At 48.6% G+C, this 14,361-nt stretch overlaps 19 non-coding genes across 19 annotated transcripts; all 19 read left to right on the top strand.

Moving 5' to 3' along the window:
• Positions 1–3,362: 3,362 nt before the first annotated feature.
• Positions 3,363–3,435, top strand: TRNAS-CGA (transfer RNA serine (anticodon CGA)). Its single transcript has one exon. It is a non-coding gene; the product is annotated as a tRNA-Ser (tRNA).
• Positions 3,436–3,864: 429 nt separating this feature from the next.
• On the top strand, positions 3,865–3,937 carry TRNAS-CGA (transfer RNA serine (anticodon CGA)). The gene has a single exon. It is a non-coding gene; the product is annotated as a tRNA-Ser (tRNA).
• Positions 3,938–4,366: 429 nt separating this feature from the next.
• On the top strand, positions 4,367–4,439 carry TRNAS-CGA (transfer RNA serine (anticodon CGA)). Its single transcript has one exon. It is a non-coding gene; the product is annotated as a tRNA-Ser (tRNA).
• Positions 4,440–4,868: 429 nt separating this feature from the next.
• Positions 4,869–4,941, top strand: TRNAS-CGA (transfer RNA serine (anticodon CGA)). The gene has a single exon. It is a non-coding gene; the product is annotated as a tRNA-Ser (tRNA).
• A 429-nt stretch (positions 4,942–5,370) lies between these two features.
• Positions 5,371–5,443, top strand: TRNAS-CGA (transfer RNA serine (anticodon CGA)). Its single transcript has one exon. It is a non-coding gene; the product is annotated as a tRNA-Ser (tRNA).
• A 429-nt stretch (positions 5,444–5,872) lies between these two features.
• Positions 5,873–5,945, top strand: TRNAS-CGA (transfer RNA serine (anticodon CGA)). Its single transcript has one exon. It is a non-coding gene; the product is annotated as a tRNA-Ser (tRNA).
• A 430-nt stretch (positions 5,946–6,375) lies between these two features.
• TRNAS-CGA (transfer RNA serine (anticodon CGA)) lies at positions 6,376–6,448 on the top strand. The gene has a single exon. It is a non-coding gene; the product is annotated as a tRNA-Ser (tRNA).
• Positions 6,449–6,877: 429 nt separating this feature from the next.
• TRNAS-CGA (transfer RNA serine (anticodon CGA)) lies at positions 6,878–6,950 on the top strand. Its single transcript has one exon. It is a non-coding gene; the product is annotated as a tRNA-Ser (tRNA).
• A 429-nt stretch (positions 6,951–7,379) lies between these two features.
• On the top strand, positions 7,380–7,452 carry TRNAS-CGA (transfer RNA serine (anticodon CGA)). Its single transcript has one exon. It is a non-coding gene; the product is annotated as a tRNA-Ser (tRNA).
• Positions 7,453–7,881: 429 nt separating this feature from the next.
• TRNAS-CGA (transfer RNA serine (anticodon CGA)) lies at positions 7,882–7,954 on the top strand. Its single transcript has one exon. It is a non-coding gene; the product is annotated as a tRNA-Ser (tRNA).
• Positions 7,955–8,383: 429 nt separating this feature from the next.
• TRNAS-CGA (transfer RNA serine (anticodon CGA)) lies at positions 8,384–8,456 on the top strand. Its single transcript has one exon. It is a non-coding gene; the product is annotated as a tRNA-Ser (tRNA).
• Positions 8,457–8,885: 429 nt separating this feature from the next.
• TRNAS-CGA (transfer RNA serine (anticodon CGA)) lies at positions 8,886–8,958 on the top strand. Its single transcript has one exon. It is a non-coding gene; the product is annotated as a tRNA-Ser (tRNA).
• A 429-nt stretch (positions 8,959–9,387) lies between these two features.
• TRNAS-CGA (transfer RNA serine (anticodon CGA)) lies at positions 9,388–9,460 on the top strand. Its single transcript has one exon. It is a non-coding gene; the product is annotated as a tRNA-Ser (tRNA).
• Positions 9,461–9,889: 429 nt separating this feature from the next.
• Positions 9,890–9,962, top strand: TRNAS-CGA (transfer RNA serine (anticodon CGA)). The gene has a single exon. It is a non-coding gene; the product is annotated as a tRNA-Ser (tRNA).
• A 429-nt stretch (positions 9,963–10,391) lies between these two features.
• Positions 10,392–10,464, top strand: TRNAS-CGA (transfer RNA serine (anticodon CGA)). The gene has a single exon. It is a non-coding gene; the product is annotated as a tRNA-Ser (tRNA).
• A 429-nt stretch (positions 10,465–10,893) lies between these two features.
• TRNAS-CGA (transfer RNA serine (anticodon CGA)) lies at positions 10,894–10,966 on the top strand. Its single transcript has one exon. It is a non-coding gene; the product is annotated as a tRNA-Ser (tRNA).
• A 429-nt stretch (positions 10,967–11,395) lies between these two features.
• Positions 11,396–11,468, top strand: TRNAS-CGA (transfer RNA serine (anticodon CGA)). The gene has a single exon. It is a non-coding gene; the product is annotated as a tRNA-Ser (tRNA).
• A 1,431-nt stretch (positions 11,469–12,899) lies between these two features.
• Positions 12,900–12,972, top strand: TRNAS-CGA (transfer RNA serine (anticodon CGA)). The gene has a single exon. It is a non-coding gene; the product is annotated as a tRNA-Ser (tRNA).
• A 929-nt stretch (positions 12,973–13,901) lies between these two features.
• Positions 13,902–13,974, top strand: TRNAS-CGA (transfer RNA serine (anticodon CGA)). The gene has a single exon. It is a non-coding gene; the product is annotated as a tRNA-Ser (tRNA).
• The last annotated feature ends 387 nt before the right edge of the window (positions 13,975–14,361 follow it).

The raw sequence follows: 14,361 nt of genomic DNA, 5'->3' as shown, positions 1-14,361 counted from the left end.
CCACCCTCAGCCAAAGCGGCGGACGTGGAACGTCCTTTGTAACCGCCAGCGTCACGTAGAACGTGATCAAGAGCGAGGGCGAAAGCTGTGCTAGAACCCTCTTACGCTACCTATGGCTTCAAGACTGCCAGAACCGAGACCCTCGTAAGCTACAAGCGGATCAATTAAGGGGAAATGAGGGTGCTCGTTATAATACATGAAGGAAAGAAGCCAACAGTCGGCGAGGCCAAGGAAAGCGTTGGGGATGGTACTTTATGTCTTATTTTTTCTCAATGTTTACTTGGACAATCACAGAAATTATGAGTGTAATCTGTTTAGGGGAAAGGTAATTGAACACAAAGTAGAAGAAAAAACAACGTGCCGATGGTGGGAACCGAACCCACGACCTCCGAATATCGCGTCCGGTGCTCTACCAACTGAGCTACATCGGCCGCTGTCCCCTCTGCTACTTGCTTGGGTATTTATGTTGTCTGTATACGAACCTTGAGAGTGTTCACCAGCGCCACCCTCAGCCAAAGCGGCGGACGTGGAACGTCCTTTGTAACCGCCAGCGTCACGTAGAACGTGATCAAGAGCGAGGGCGAAAGCTGTGCTAGAACCCTCTTACGCTACCTATGGCTTCAAGACTGCCAGAACCGAGACCCTCGTAAGCTACAAGCGGATCAATTAAGGGGAAATGAGGGTGCTCGTTATAATACATGAAGGAAAGAAGCCAACAGTCGGCGAGGCCAAGGAAAGCGTTGGGGATGGTACTTTATGTCTTATTTTTTCTCAATGTTTACTTGGACAATCACAGAAATTAGGAGTGTAATCTGTTTAGGGGAAAGGTAATTGAACACAAAGTAGAAGAAAAAACAACGTGCCGATGGTGGGAACCGAACCCACGACCTCCGAATATCGCGTCCGGTGCTCTACCAACTGAGCTACATCGGCCGCTGTCCCTTCTGCTACTTGCTTGCGTATTTATGTTGTCTGTATACGAACCTTGAGAGTGTTCACCAGCGCCACCCTCAGCCAAAGCGGCGGACGTGGAACGTCCTTTGTAACCGCCAGCGTCACGTAGAACGTGATCAAGAGCGAGGGCGAAAGCTGTGCTAGAACCCTCTTACGCTACCTATGGCTTCAAGACTGCCAGAACCGAGACCCTCGTAAGCTACAAGCGGATCAATTAAGGGGAAATGAGGGTGCTCGTTATAATACATGAAGGAAAGAAGCCAACAGTCGGCGAGGCCAAGGAAAGCGTTGGGGATGGTACTTTATGTCTTATTTTTTCTCAATGTTTACTTGGACAATCACAGAAATTAGGAGTGTAATCTGTTTAGGGGAAAGGTAATTGAACACAAAGTAGAAGAAAAAACAACGTGCCGATGGTGGGAACCGAACCCACGACCTCCGAATATCGCGTCCGGTGCTCTACCACCATCGGCACGTTGTTTTTTCTTCTACTTTGTGTTCAATTACCTTTCCCCTAAACAGATTACACTCCTAATTTCTGTGATTGTCCAAGTAAACATTGAGAAAAAATAAGACATAAAGTACCATCCCCAACGCTTTCCTTGGCCTCGCCGACTGTTGGCTTCTTTCCTTCATGTATTATAACGAGCACCCTCATTTCCCCTTAATTGATCCGCTTGTAGCTTACGAGGGTCTCGGTTCTGCAGTCTTGAAGCCATAGGTAGCGTAAGAGGGTTCTAGCACAGCTTTCGCCCTCGCTCTTGATCACGTTCTACGTGACGCTGGCGGTTACAAAGGACGTTCCACGTCCGCCGCTTTGGCTGAGGGTGGCGCTGGTGAACACTCTCAAGGTTCGTATACAGACAACATAAATACCCAAGCAAGTAGCAGAGGGGACAGCGGCCGATGTAGCTCAGTTGGTAGAGCACCGGACGCGATATTCGGAGGTCGTGGGTTCGGTTCCCACCATCGGCACGTTGTTTTTTCTTCTACTTTGTGTTCAATTACCTTTCCCCTAAACAGATTACACTCCTAATTTCTGTGATTGTCCAAGTAAACATTGAGAAAAAATAAGACATAAAGTACCATCCCCAACGCTTTCCTTGGCCTCGCCGACTGTTGGCTTCTTTCCTTCATGTATTATAACGAGCACCCTCATTTCCCCTTAATTGATCCGCTTGTAGCTTACGAGGGTCTCGGTTCTGGCAGTCTTGAAGCCATAGGTAGCGTAAGAGGGTTCTAGCACAGCTTTCGCCCTCGCTCTTGATCACGTTCTACGTGACGCTGGCGGTTACAAAGGACGTTCCACGTCCGCCGCTTTGGCTGAGGGTGGCGCTGGTGAACACTCTCAAGGTTCGTATACAGACAACATAAATACCCAAGCAAGTAGCAGAGGGGACAGCGGCCAATGTAGCTCAGTTGGTAGAGCACCGGACGCGATATTCGGAGGTCGTGGGTTCGGTTCCCACCATCGGCACGTTGTTTTTTCTTCTACTTTGTGTTCAATTACCTTTCCCCTAAACAGATTACACTCCTAATTTCTGTGATTGTCCAAGTAAACATTGAGAAAAAATAAGACATAAAGTACCATCCCCAACGCTTTCCTTGGCCTCGCCGACTGTTGGCTTCTTTCCTTCATGTATTATAACGAGCACCCTCATTTCCCCTTAATTGATCCGCTTGTAGCTTACGAGGGTCTCGGTTCTGGCAGTCTTGAAGCCATAGGTAGCGTAAGAGGGTTCTAGCACAGCTTTCGCCCTCGCTCTTGATCACGTTCTACGTGACGCTGGCGGTTACAAAGGACGTTCCACGTCCGCCGCTTTGGCTGAGGGTGGCGCTGGTGAACACTCTCAAGGTTCGTATACAGACAACATAAATACCCAAGCAAGTAGCAGAGGGGACAGCGGCCGATGTAGCTCAGTTGGTAGAGCACCGGACGCGATATTCGGAGGTCGTGGGTTCGGTTCCCACCATCGGCACGTTGTTTTTTCTTCTACTTTGTGTTCAATTACCTTTCCCCTAAACAGATTACACTCCTAATTTCTGTGATTGTCCAAGTAAACATTGAGAAAAAATAAGACATAAAGTACCATCCCCAACGCTTTCCTTGGCCTCGCCGACTGTTGGCTTCTTTCCTTCATGTATTATAACGAGCACCCTCATTTCCCCTTAATTGATCCGCTTGTAGCTTACGAGGGTCTCGGTTCTGGCAGTCTTGAAGCCATAGGTAGTGTAAGAGGGTTCTAGCACAGCTTTCGCCCTCGCTCTTGATCACGTTCTACGTGACGCTGGCGGTTACAAAGGACGTTCCACGTCCGCCGCTTTGGCTGAGGGTGGCGCTGGTGAACACTCTCAAGGTTCGTATACAGACAACATAAATACCCAAGCAAGTAGCAGAGGGGACAGCGGCCGATGTAGCTCAGTTGGTAGAGCACCGGACGCGATATTCGGAGGTCGTGGGTTCGGTTCCCACCATCGGCACGTTGTTTTTTCTTCTACTTTGTGTTCAATTACCTTTCCCCTAAACAGATTACACTCCTAATTTCTGTGATTGTCCAAGTAAACATTGAGAAAAAATAAGACATAAAGTACCATCCCCAACGCTTTCCTTGGCCTCGCCGACTGTTGGCTTCTTTCCTTCATGTATTATAACGAGCACCCTCATTTCCCCTTAATTGATCCGCTTGTAGCTTACGAGGGTCTCGGTTCTGGCAGTCTTGAAGCCATAGGTAGCGTAAGAGGGTTCTAGCACAGCTTTCGCCCTCGCTCTTGATCACGTTCTACGTGACGCTGGCGGTTACAAAGGACGTTCCACGTCCGCCGCTTTGGCTGAGGGTGGCGCTGGTGAACACTCTCAAGGTTCGTATACAGACAACATAAATACCCAAGCAAGTAGCAGAGGGGACAGCGGCCGATGTAGCTCAGTTGGTAGAGCACCGGACGCGATATTCGGAGGTCGTGGGTTCGGTTCCCACCATCGGCACGTTGTTTTTTCTTCTACTTTGTGTTCAATTACCTTTCCCCTAAACAGATTACACTCCTAATTTCTGTGATTGTCCAAGTAAACATTGAGAAAAAATAAGACATAAAGTACCATCCCCAACGCTTTCCTTGGCCTCGCCGACTGTTGGCTTCTTTCCTTCATGTATTATAACGAGCACCCTCATTTCCCCTTAATTGATCCGCTTGTAGCTTACGAGGGTCTCGGTTCTGGCAGTCTTGAAGCCATAGGTAGCGTAAGAGGGTTCTAGCACAGCTTTCGCCCTCGCTCTTGATCACGTTCTACGTGACGCTGGCGGTTACAAAGGACGTTCCACGTCCGCCGCTTTGGCTGAGGGTGGCGCTGGTGAACACTCTCAAGGTTCGTATACAGACAACATAAATACCCAAGCAAGTAGCAGAGGGGACAGCGGCCGATGTAGCTCAGTTGGTAGAGCACCGGACGCGATATTCGGAGGTCGTGGGTTCGGTTCCCACCATCGGCACGTTGTTTTTTCTTCTACTTTGTGTTCAATTACCTTTCCCCTAAACAGATTACACTCCTAATTTCTGTGATTGTCCAAGTAAACATTGAGAAAAAATAAGACATAAAGTACCATCCCCAACGCTTTCCTTGGCCTCGCCGACTGTTGGCTTCTTTCCTTCATGTATTATAACGAGCACCCTCATTTCCCCTTAATTGATCCGCTTGTAGCTTACGAGGGTCTCGGTTCTGGCAGTCTTGAAGCCATAGGTAGCGTAAGAGGGTTCTAGCACAGCTTTCGCCCTCGCTCTTGATCACGTTCTACGTGACGCTGGCGGTTACAAAGGACGTTCCACGTCCGCCGCTTTGGCTGAGGGTGGCGCTGGTGAACACTCTCAAGGTTCGTATACAGACAACATAAATACCCAAGCAAGTAGCAGAGGGGACAGCGGCCGATGTAGCTCAGTTGGTAGAGCACCGGACGCGATATTCGGAGGTCGTGGGTTCGGTTCCCACCATCGGCACGTTGTTTTTTCTTCTACTTTGTGTTCAATTACCTTTCCCCTAAACAGATTACACTCCTAATTTCTGTGATTGTCCAAGTAAACATTGAGAAAAAATAAGACATAAAGTACCATCCCCAACGCTTTCCTTGGCCTCGCCGACTGTTGGCTTCTTTCCTTCATGTATTATAACGAGCACCCTCATTTCCCCTTAATTGATCCGCTTGTAGCTTACGAGGGTCTCGGTTCTGGCAGTCTTGAAGCCATAGGTAGCGTAAGAGGGTTCTAGCACAGCTTTCGCCCTCGCTCTTGATCACGTTCTACGTGACGCTGGCGGTTACAAAGGACGTTCCACGTCCGCCGCTTTGGCTGAGGGTGGCGCTGGTGAACACTCTCAAGGTTCGTATACAGACAACATAAATACCCAAGCAAGTAGCAGAGGGGACAGCGGCCGATGTAGCTCAGTTGGTAGAGCACCGGACGCGATATTCGGAGGTCGTGGGTTCGGTTCCCACCATCGGCACGTTGTTTTTTCTTCTACTTTGTGTTCAATTACCTTTCCCCTAAACAGATTACACTCATAATTTCTGTGATTGTCCAAGTAAACATTGAGAAAAAATAAGACATAAAGTACCATCCCCAACGCTTTCCTTGGCCTCGCCGACTGTTGGCTTCTTTCCTTCATGTATTATAACGAGCACCCTCATTTCCCCTTAATTGATCCGCTTGTAGCTTACGAGGGTCTCGGTTCTGGCAGTCTTGAAGCCATAGGTAGCGTAAGAGGGTTCTAGCACAGCTTTCGCCCTCGCTCTTGATCACGTTCTACGTGACGCTGGCGGTTACAAAGGACGTTCCACGTCCGCCGCTTTGGCTGAGGGTGGCGCTGGTGAACACTCTCAAGGTTCGTATACAGACAACATAAATACCCAAGCAAGTAGCAGAGGGGACAGCGGCCGATGTAGCTCAGTTGGTAGAGCACCGGACGCGATATTCGGAGGTCGTGGGTTCGGTTCCCACCATCGGCACGTTGTTTTTTCTTCTACTTTGTGTTCAATTACCTTTCCCCTAAACAGATTACACTCCTAATTTCTGTGATTGTCCAAGTAAACATTGAGAAAAAATAAGACATAAAGTACCATCCAACAACGCTTTCCTTGGCCTCGCCGACTGTTGGCTTCTTTCCTTCATGTATTATAACGAGCACCCTCATTTCCCCTTAATTGATCCGCTTGTAGCTTACGAGGGTCTCGGTTCTGGCAGTCTTGAAGCCATAGGTAGCGTAAGAGGGTTCTAGCACAGCTTTCGCCCTCGCTCTTGATCACGTTCTACGTGACGCTGGCGGTTACAAAGGACGTTCCACGTCCGCCGCTTTGGCTGAGGGTGGCGCTGGTGAACACTCTCAAGGTTCGTATACAGACAACATAAATACCCAAGCAAGTAGCAGAGGGGACAGCGGCCGATGTAGCTCAGTTGGTAGAGCACCGGACGCGATATTCGGAGGTCGTGGGTTCGGTTCCCACCATCGGCACGTTGTTTTTTCTTCTACTTTGTGTTCAATTACCTTTCCCCTAAACAGATTACACTCCTAATTTCTGTGATTGTCCAAGTAAACATTGAGAAAATATAAGACATAAAGTACCATCCCCAACGCTTTCCTTGGCCTCGCCGACTGTTGGCTTCTTTCCTTCATGTATTATAACGAGCACCCTCATTTCCCCTTAATTGATCCGCTTGTAGCTTACGAGGGTCTCGGTTCTGGCAGTCTTGAAGCCATAGGTAGCGTAAGAGGGTTCTAGCACAGCTTTCGCCCTCGCTCTTGATCACGTTCTACGTGACGCTGGCGGTTACAAAGGACGTTCCACGTCCGCCGCTTTGGCTGAGGGTGGCGCTGATGAACACTCTCAAGGTTCGTATACAGACAACATAAATACCCAAGCAAGTAGCAGAGGGGACAGCGGCCGATGTAGCTCAGTTGGTAGAGCACCGGACGCGATATTCGGAGGTCGTGGGTTCGGTTCCCACCATCGGCACGTTGTTTTTTCTTCTACTTTGTGTTCAATTACCTTTCCCCTAAACAGATTACACTCCTAATTTCTGTGATTGTCCAAGTAAACATTGAGAAAAAATAAGACATAAAGTACCATCCCCAACGCTTTCCTTGGCCTCGCCGACTGTTGGCTTCTTTCCTTCATGTATTATAACGAGCACCCTCATTTCCCCTTAATTGATCCGCTTGTAGCTTACGAGGGTCTCGGTTCTGGCAGTCTTGAAGCCATAGGTAGCGTAAGAGGGTTCTAGCACAGCTTTCGCCCTCGCTCTTGATCACGTTCTACGTGACGCTGGCGGTTACAAAGGACGTTCCACGTCCGCCGCTTTGGCTGAGGGTGGCGCTGGTGAACACTCTCAAGGTTCGTATACAGACAACATAAATACCCAAGCAAGTAGCAGAGGGGACAGCGGCCGATGTAGCTCAGTTGGTAGAGCACCGGACGCGATATTCGGAGGTCGTGGGTTCGGTTCCCACCATCGGCACGTTGTTTTTTCTTCTACTTTGTGTTCAATTACCTTTCCCCTAAACAGATTACACTCCTAATTTCTGTGATTGTCCAAGTAAACATTGAGAAAAAATAAGACATAAAGTACCATCCCCAACGCTTTCCTTGGCCTCGCCGACTGTTGGCTTCTTTCCTTCATGTATTATAACGAGCACCCTCATTTCCCCTTAATTGATCCGCTTGTAGCTTACGAGGGTCTCGGTTCTGGCAGTCTTGAAGCCATAGGTAGCGTAAGAGGGTTCTAGCACAGCTTTCGCCCTCGCTCTTGATCACGTTCTACGTGACGCTGGCGGTTACAAAGGACGTTCCACGTCCGCCGCTTTGGCTGAGGGTGGCGCTGGTGAACACTCTCAAGGTTCGTATACAGACAACATAAATACCCAAGCAAGTAGCAGAGGGGACAGCGGCCGATGTAGCTCAGTTGGTAGAGCACCGGACGCGATATTCGGAGGTCGTGGGTTCGGTTCCCACCATCGGCACGTTGTTTTTTCTTCTACTTTCTGTTCAATTACCTTTCCCCTAAACAGATTACACTCCTAATTTCTGTGATTGTCCAAGTAAACATTGAGAAAAAATAAGACATAAAGTACCATCCCCAACGCTTTCCTTGGCCTCGCCGACTGTTGGCTTCTTTCCTTCATGTATTATAACGAGCACCCTCATTTCCCCTTAATTGATCCGCTTGTAGCTTACGAGGGTCTCGGTTCTGGCAGTCTTGAAGCCATAGGTAGCGTAAGAGGGTTCTAGCACAGCTTTCGCCCTCGCTCTTGATCACGTTCTACGTGACGCTGGCGGTTACAAAGGACGTTCCACGTCCGCCGCTTTGGCTGAGGGTGGCGCTGGTGAACACTCTCAAGGTTCGTATACAGACAACATAAATACCCAAGCAAGTAGCAGAGGGGACAGCGGCCGATGTAGCTCAGTTGGTAGAGCACCGGACGCGATATTCGGAGGTCGTGGGTTCGGTTCCCACCATCGGCACGTTGTTTTTTCTTCTACTTTGTGTTCAATTACCTTTCCCCTAAACAGATTACACTCCTAATTTCTGTGATTGTCCAAGTAAACATTGAGAAAAAATAAGACATAAAGTACCATCCCCAACGCTTTCCTTGGCCTCGCCGACTGTTGGCTTCTTTCCTTCATGTATTATAACGAGCACCCTCATTTCCCCTTAATTGATCCGCTTGTAGCTTACGAGGGTCTCGGTTCTGGCAGTCTTGAAGCCATAGGTAGCGTAAGAGGGTTCTAGCACAGCTTTCGCCCTCGCTCTTGATCACGTTCTACGTGACGCTGGCGGTTACAAAGGACGTTCCACGTCCGCCGCTTTGGCTGAGGGTGGCGCTGGTGAACACTCTCAAGGTTCGTATACAGACAACATAAATACCCAAGCAAGTAGCAGAGGGGACAGCGGCCGATGTAGCTCAGTTGGTAGAGCACCGGACGCGATATTCGGAGGTCGTGGGTTCGGTTCCCACCATCGGCACGTTGTTTTTTCTTCTACTTTGTGTTCAATTACCTTTCCCCTAAACAGATTACACTCCTAATTTCTGTGATTGTCCAAGTAAACATTGAGAAAAAATAAGACATAAAGTACCATCCCCAACGCTTTCCTTGGCCTCGCCGACTGTTGGCTTCTTTCCTTCATGTATTATAACGAGCACCCTCATTTCCCCTTAATTGATCCGCTTGTAGCTTACGAGGGTCTCGGTTCTGGCAGTCTTGAAGCCATAGGTAGCGTAAGAGGGTTCTAGCACAGCTTTCGCCCTCGCTCTTGATCACGTTCTACGTGACGCTGGCGGTTACAAAGGACGTTCCACGTCCGCCGCTTTGGCTGAGGGTGGCGCTGGTGAACACTCTCAAGGTTCGTATACAGACAACATAAATACCCAAGCAAGTAGCAGAGGGGACAGCGGCCGATGTAGCTCAGTTGGTAGAGCACCGGACGCGATATTCGGAGGTCGTGGGTTCGGTTCCCACCATCGGCACGTTGTTTTTTCTTCTACTTTGTGTTCAATTACCTTTCCCCTAAACAGATTACACTCATAATTTCTGTGATTGTCCAAGTAAACATTGAGAAAAAATAAGACATAAAGTACCATCCCCAACGCTTTCCTTGGCCTCGCCGACTGTTGGCTTCTTTCCTTCATGTATTATAACGAGCACCCTCATTTCCCCTTAATTGATCCGCTTGTAGCTTACGAGGGTCTCGGTTCTGGCAGTCTTGAAGCCATAGGTAGCGTAAGAGGGTTCTAGCACAGCTTTCGCCCTCGCTCTTGATCACGTTCTACGTGACGCTGGCGGTTACAAAGGACGTTCCACGTCCGCCGCTTTGGCTGAGGGTGGCGCTGGTGAACACTCTCAAGGTTCGTATACAGACAACATAAATACCCAAGCAAGTAGCAGAGGGGACAGCGGCCGATGTAGCTCAGTTGGTAGAGCACCGGACGCGATATTCGGAGGTCGTGGGTTCGGTTCCCACCATCGGCACGTTGTTTTTTCTTCTACTTTGTGTTCAATTACCTTTCCCCTAAACAGATTACACTCCTAATTTCTGTGATTGTCCAAGTAAACATTGAGAAAAAATAAGACATAAAGTACCATCCCCAACGCTTTCCTTGGCCTCGCCGACTGTTGGCTTCTTTCCTTCATGTATTATAACGAGCACCCTCATTTCCCCTTAATTGATCCGCTTGTAGCTTACGAGGGTCTCGGTTCTGGCAGTCTTGAAGCCATAGGTAGCGTAAGAGGGTTCTAGCACAGCTTTCGCCCTCGCTCTTGATCACGTTCTACGTGACGCTGGCGGTTACAAAGGACGTTCCACGTCCGCCGCTTTGGCTGAGGGTGGCGCTGGTGAACACTCTCAAGGTTCGTATACAGACAACATAAATACCCAAGCAAGTAGCAGAGGGGACAGCGGCCGATGTAGCTCAGTTGGTAGAGCACCGGACGCGATATTCGGAGGTCGTGGGTTCGGTTCCCACCATCGGCACGTTGTTTTTTCTTCTACTTTGTGTTCAATTACCTTTCCCCTAAACAGATTACACTCCTAATTTCTGTGATTGTCCAAGTAAACATTGAGAAAAAATAAGACATAAAGTACCATCCCCAACGCTTTCCTTGGCCTCGCCGACTGTTGGCTTCTTTCCTTCATGTATTATAACGAGCACCCTCATTTCCCCTTAATTGATCCGCTTGTAGCTTACGAGGGTCTCGGTTCTGGCAGTCTTGAAGCCATAGGTAGCGTAAGAGGGTTCTAGCACAGCTTTCACCCTCGCTCTTGATCACGTTCTACGTGACGCTGGCGGTTACAAAGGACGTTCCACGTCCGCCGCTTTGGCTGAGGGTGGCGCTGATGAACACTCTCAAGGTTCGTATACAGACAACATAAATACCCAAGCAAGTAGCAGAGGGGACAGCGGCCGATGTAGCTCAGTTGGTAGAGCACCGGACGCGATATTCGGAGGTCGTGGGTTCGGTTCCCACCATCGGCACGTTGTTTTTTCTTCTACTTTGTGTTCAATTACCTTTCCCCTAAACAGATTACACTCCTAATTTCTGTGATTGTCCAAGTAAACATTGAGAAAAAATAAGACATAAAGTACCATCCCCAACGCTTTCCTTGGCCTCGCCGACTGTTGGCTTCTTTCCTTCATGTATTATAACGAGCACCCTCATTTCCCCTTAATTGATCCGCTTGTAGCTTACGAGGGTCTCGGTTCTGGCAGTCTTGAAGCCATAGGTAGCGTAAGAGGGTTCTAGCACAGCTTTCGCCCTCGCTCTTGATCACGTTCTACGTGACGCTGGCGGTTACAAAGGACGTTCCACGTCCGCCGCTTTGGCTGAGGGTGGCGCTGGTGAACACTCTCAAGGTTCGTATACAGACAACATAAATACCCAAGCAAGTAGCAGAGGGGACAGCGGCCGATGTAGCTCAGTTGGTAGAGCACCGGACGCGATATTCGGAGGTCGTGGGTTCGGTTCCCACCATCGGCACGTTGTTTTTTCTTCTACTTTGTGTTCAATTACCTTTCCCCTAAACAGATTACACTCCTAATTTCTGTGATTGTCCAAGTAAACATTGAGAAAAAATAAGACATAAAGTACCATACCCAACGCTTTCCTTGGCCTCGCCGACTGTTGGCTTTTTTCCTTCATGTATTATAACGAGCACCCTCATTTCCCCTTAATTGATCCGCTTGTAGCTTACGAGGGTCTCGGTTCTGGCAGTCTTGAAGCCATAGGTAGCGTAAGAGGGTTCTAGCACAGCTTTCGCCCTCGCTCTTGATCACGTTCTACGTGACGCTGGCGGTTACAAAGGACGTTCCACGTCCGCCGCTTTGGCTGAGGGTGGCGCTGGTGAACACTCTCAAGGTTCGTATACAGACAACATAAATACCCAAGCAAGTAGCAGAGGGGACAGCGGCCGATGTAGCTCAGTTGGTAGAGCACCGGACGCGATATTCGGAGGTCGTGGGTTTGGTTCCCACCATCGGCACGTTGTTTTTTCTTCTACTTTGTGTTCAATTACCTTTCCCCTAAACAGATTACACTCCTAATTTCTGTGATTGTCCAAGTAAACATTGAGAAAAATAAGACAAAGTACCATCCCCAACGCTTTCCTTGGCCTCGCCGACTGTTGGCTTCTTTCCTTCATGTATTATAACGAGCACCCTCATTTCCCCTTAATTGATCCGCTTGTAGCTTACGAGGGTCTCGGTTCTGGCAGTCTTGAAGCCATAGGTAGCGTAAGAGGGTTCTAGCACAGCTTTCGCCCTCGCTCTTGATCACGTTCTACGTGACGCTGGCGGTTACAAAGGACGTTCCACGTCCGCCGCTTTGGCTGAGGGTGGCGCTGGTGAACACTCTCAAGGTTCGTATACAGACAACATAAATACCCAAGCAAGTAGCAGAGGGGACAGCGGCCGATGTAGCTCAGTTGGTAGAGCACCGGACGCGATATTCGGAGGTCGTGGGCTCGGTTCCCACCATCAACACGTTGTTTTTTCTTCTACTTTGTGTTCAATTACCTTTCCCCTAAACAGATTACACTCCTAATTTCTGTGATTGTCCAAGTAAACATTGAGAAAAAATAAGACATAAAGTACCATCCCCAACGCTTTCCTTGGCCTCGCCGACTGTTGGCTTCTTTCCTTCATGTATTATAACGAGCACCCTCATTTCCCCTTAATTGATCCGCTTGTAGCTTACGAGGGTCTCGGTTCTGGCAGTCTTGAAGCCATAGGTAGCGTAAGAGGGTTCTAGCACAGCTTTCGCTGTCGCTCTTGATTTACGTTCTACGTGACGCTGGCGGTTACAAAGGACGTTCCACGTCCGCCGCTTTGGCTGAGGGTGGCGCTGGTGAACACTCTCAAGGTTCGTATACAGACAACCTAAATACCCAAGCAAGTAGCAGAGGGGACAGCGGCCGATGTAGCTCAGTTGGTAGAGCACCGGACGCGATATTCGGAGGTCGTGGGTTCGGTTCCCACCATCGGCACGTTGTTTTTTCTTCTACTTTGTGTTCAATTACCTTTCCCCTAAACAGATTACACTCCTAATTTCTGTGATTGTCCAAGTAAACATTGAGAAAAAATAAGACAAAGTACCATCCCCAACGCTTTCCTTGGCCTCGCCGACTGTTGGCTTCTTTCCTTCATGTATTATAACGAGCACCCTCATTTCCCCTTAATTGATCCGCTTGTAGCTTACGAGGGTCTCGGTTCTGGCAGTCTTGAAGCCATAGGTAGCGTAAGAGGGTTCTAGCACAGCTTTCGCCCTCGCTCTTGATCACGTTCTACGTGACGCTGGCGGTTACAAAGGACGTTCCACGTCCGCCGCTTTGGCTGAGGGTGGCGCTGGTGAACACTCTCAAGGTTCGTATACAGACAACATAAATACCCAAGCAAGTAGCAGAGGGGACAGCGGCCGATGTAGCTCAGTTGGTAGAGCACCGGACGCGATATTCGGAGGTCGTGGGTTCGGTTCCCATCATCGGCACGTTGTTTTTTCTTCTACTTTGTGTTCAATTACCTTTCCCCTAAACAGATTACACTCCTAATTTCTGTGATTGTCCAAGTAAACATTGAGAAAAAATAAGACATAAAGTACCATCCCCAACGCTTTCCTTGGCCTCGCCGACTGTTGGCTTCTTTCCTTCATGTATTATAACGAGCACCCTCATTTCCCCTTAATTGATCCGCTTGTAGCTTACGAGGGTCTCGGTTCTGGCAGTCTTGAAGCCATAGGTAGCGTAAGAGGGTTCTAGCACAGCTTTCGCCCTCGCTCTTGATCACGTTCTACGTGACGCTGGCGGTTACAAAGGACGTTCCACGTCCGCCGCTTTGGCTGAGGGTGGCGCTGGTGAACACTCTCAAGGTTCGTATACAGACAACATAAATACCCAAGCAAGTAGCAGAGGGGACAGCGGCCGATGTAGCTCAGTTGGTAGAGCACCGGACGCGATATTCGGAGGTCGTGGGTTCGGTTCCCACCATCGGCACGTTGTTTTTTCTTCTACTTTGTGTTCAATTACCTTTCCCCTAAACAGATTACACTCCTAATTTCTGTGATTGTCCAAGTAAACATTGAGAAAAAATAAGACATAAAGTACCATCCCCAACGCTTTCCTTGGCCTCGCCGACTGTTGGCTTCTTTCCTTCATGTTATATATATATATATATATATATATATATATACCAAGAGTAAATTCATAAGTATAAAAATAATAATTATTAATAAATAAAGTATAGATGCAGTGTGTCCGGTAACTTCTTTACGCGGTGATAGTTTGCATTCATTATTTATTGCTTCGGTATTTATTAAATTAGGAATATTATAAAAATTTTCGACTACCTCCTTTTTAAGCCCTTGTATCTGTTTTAAAGGA

Source organism: Amblyomma maculatum, chromosome 3 (genome assembly GCF_055883805.1).
Source record: "Amblyomma maculatum isolate TAMU_Amacu chromosome 3, ASM5588380v1, whole genome shotgun sequence".
Taxonomy (NCBI): Eukaryota; Metazoa; Arthropoda; class Arachnida; order Ixodida; family Ixodidae; genus Amblyomma; species Amblyomma maculatum.
The sequence above is the reverse complement of the archived record's forward strand: the minus strand, read 5'-3'. Positions and strand labels throughout refer to the sequence as shown.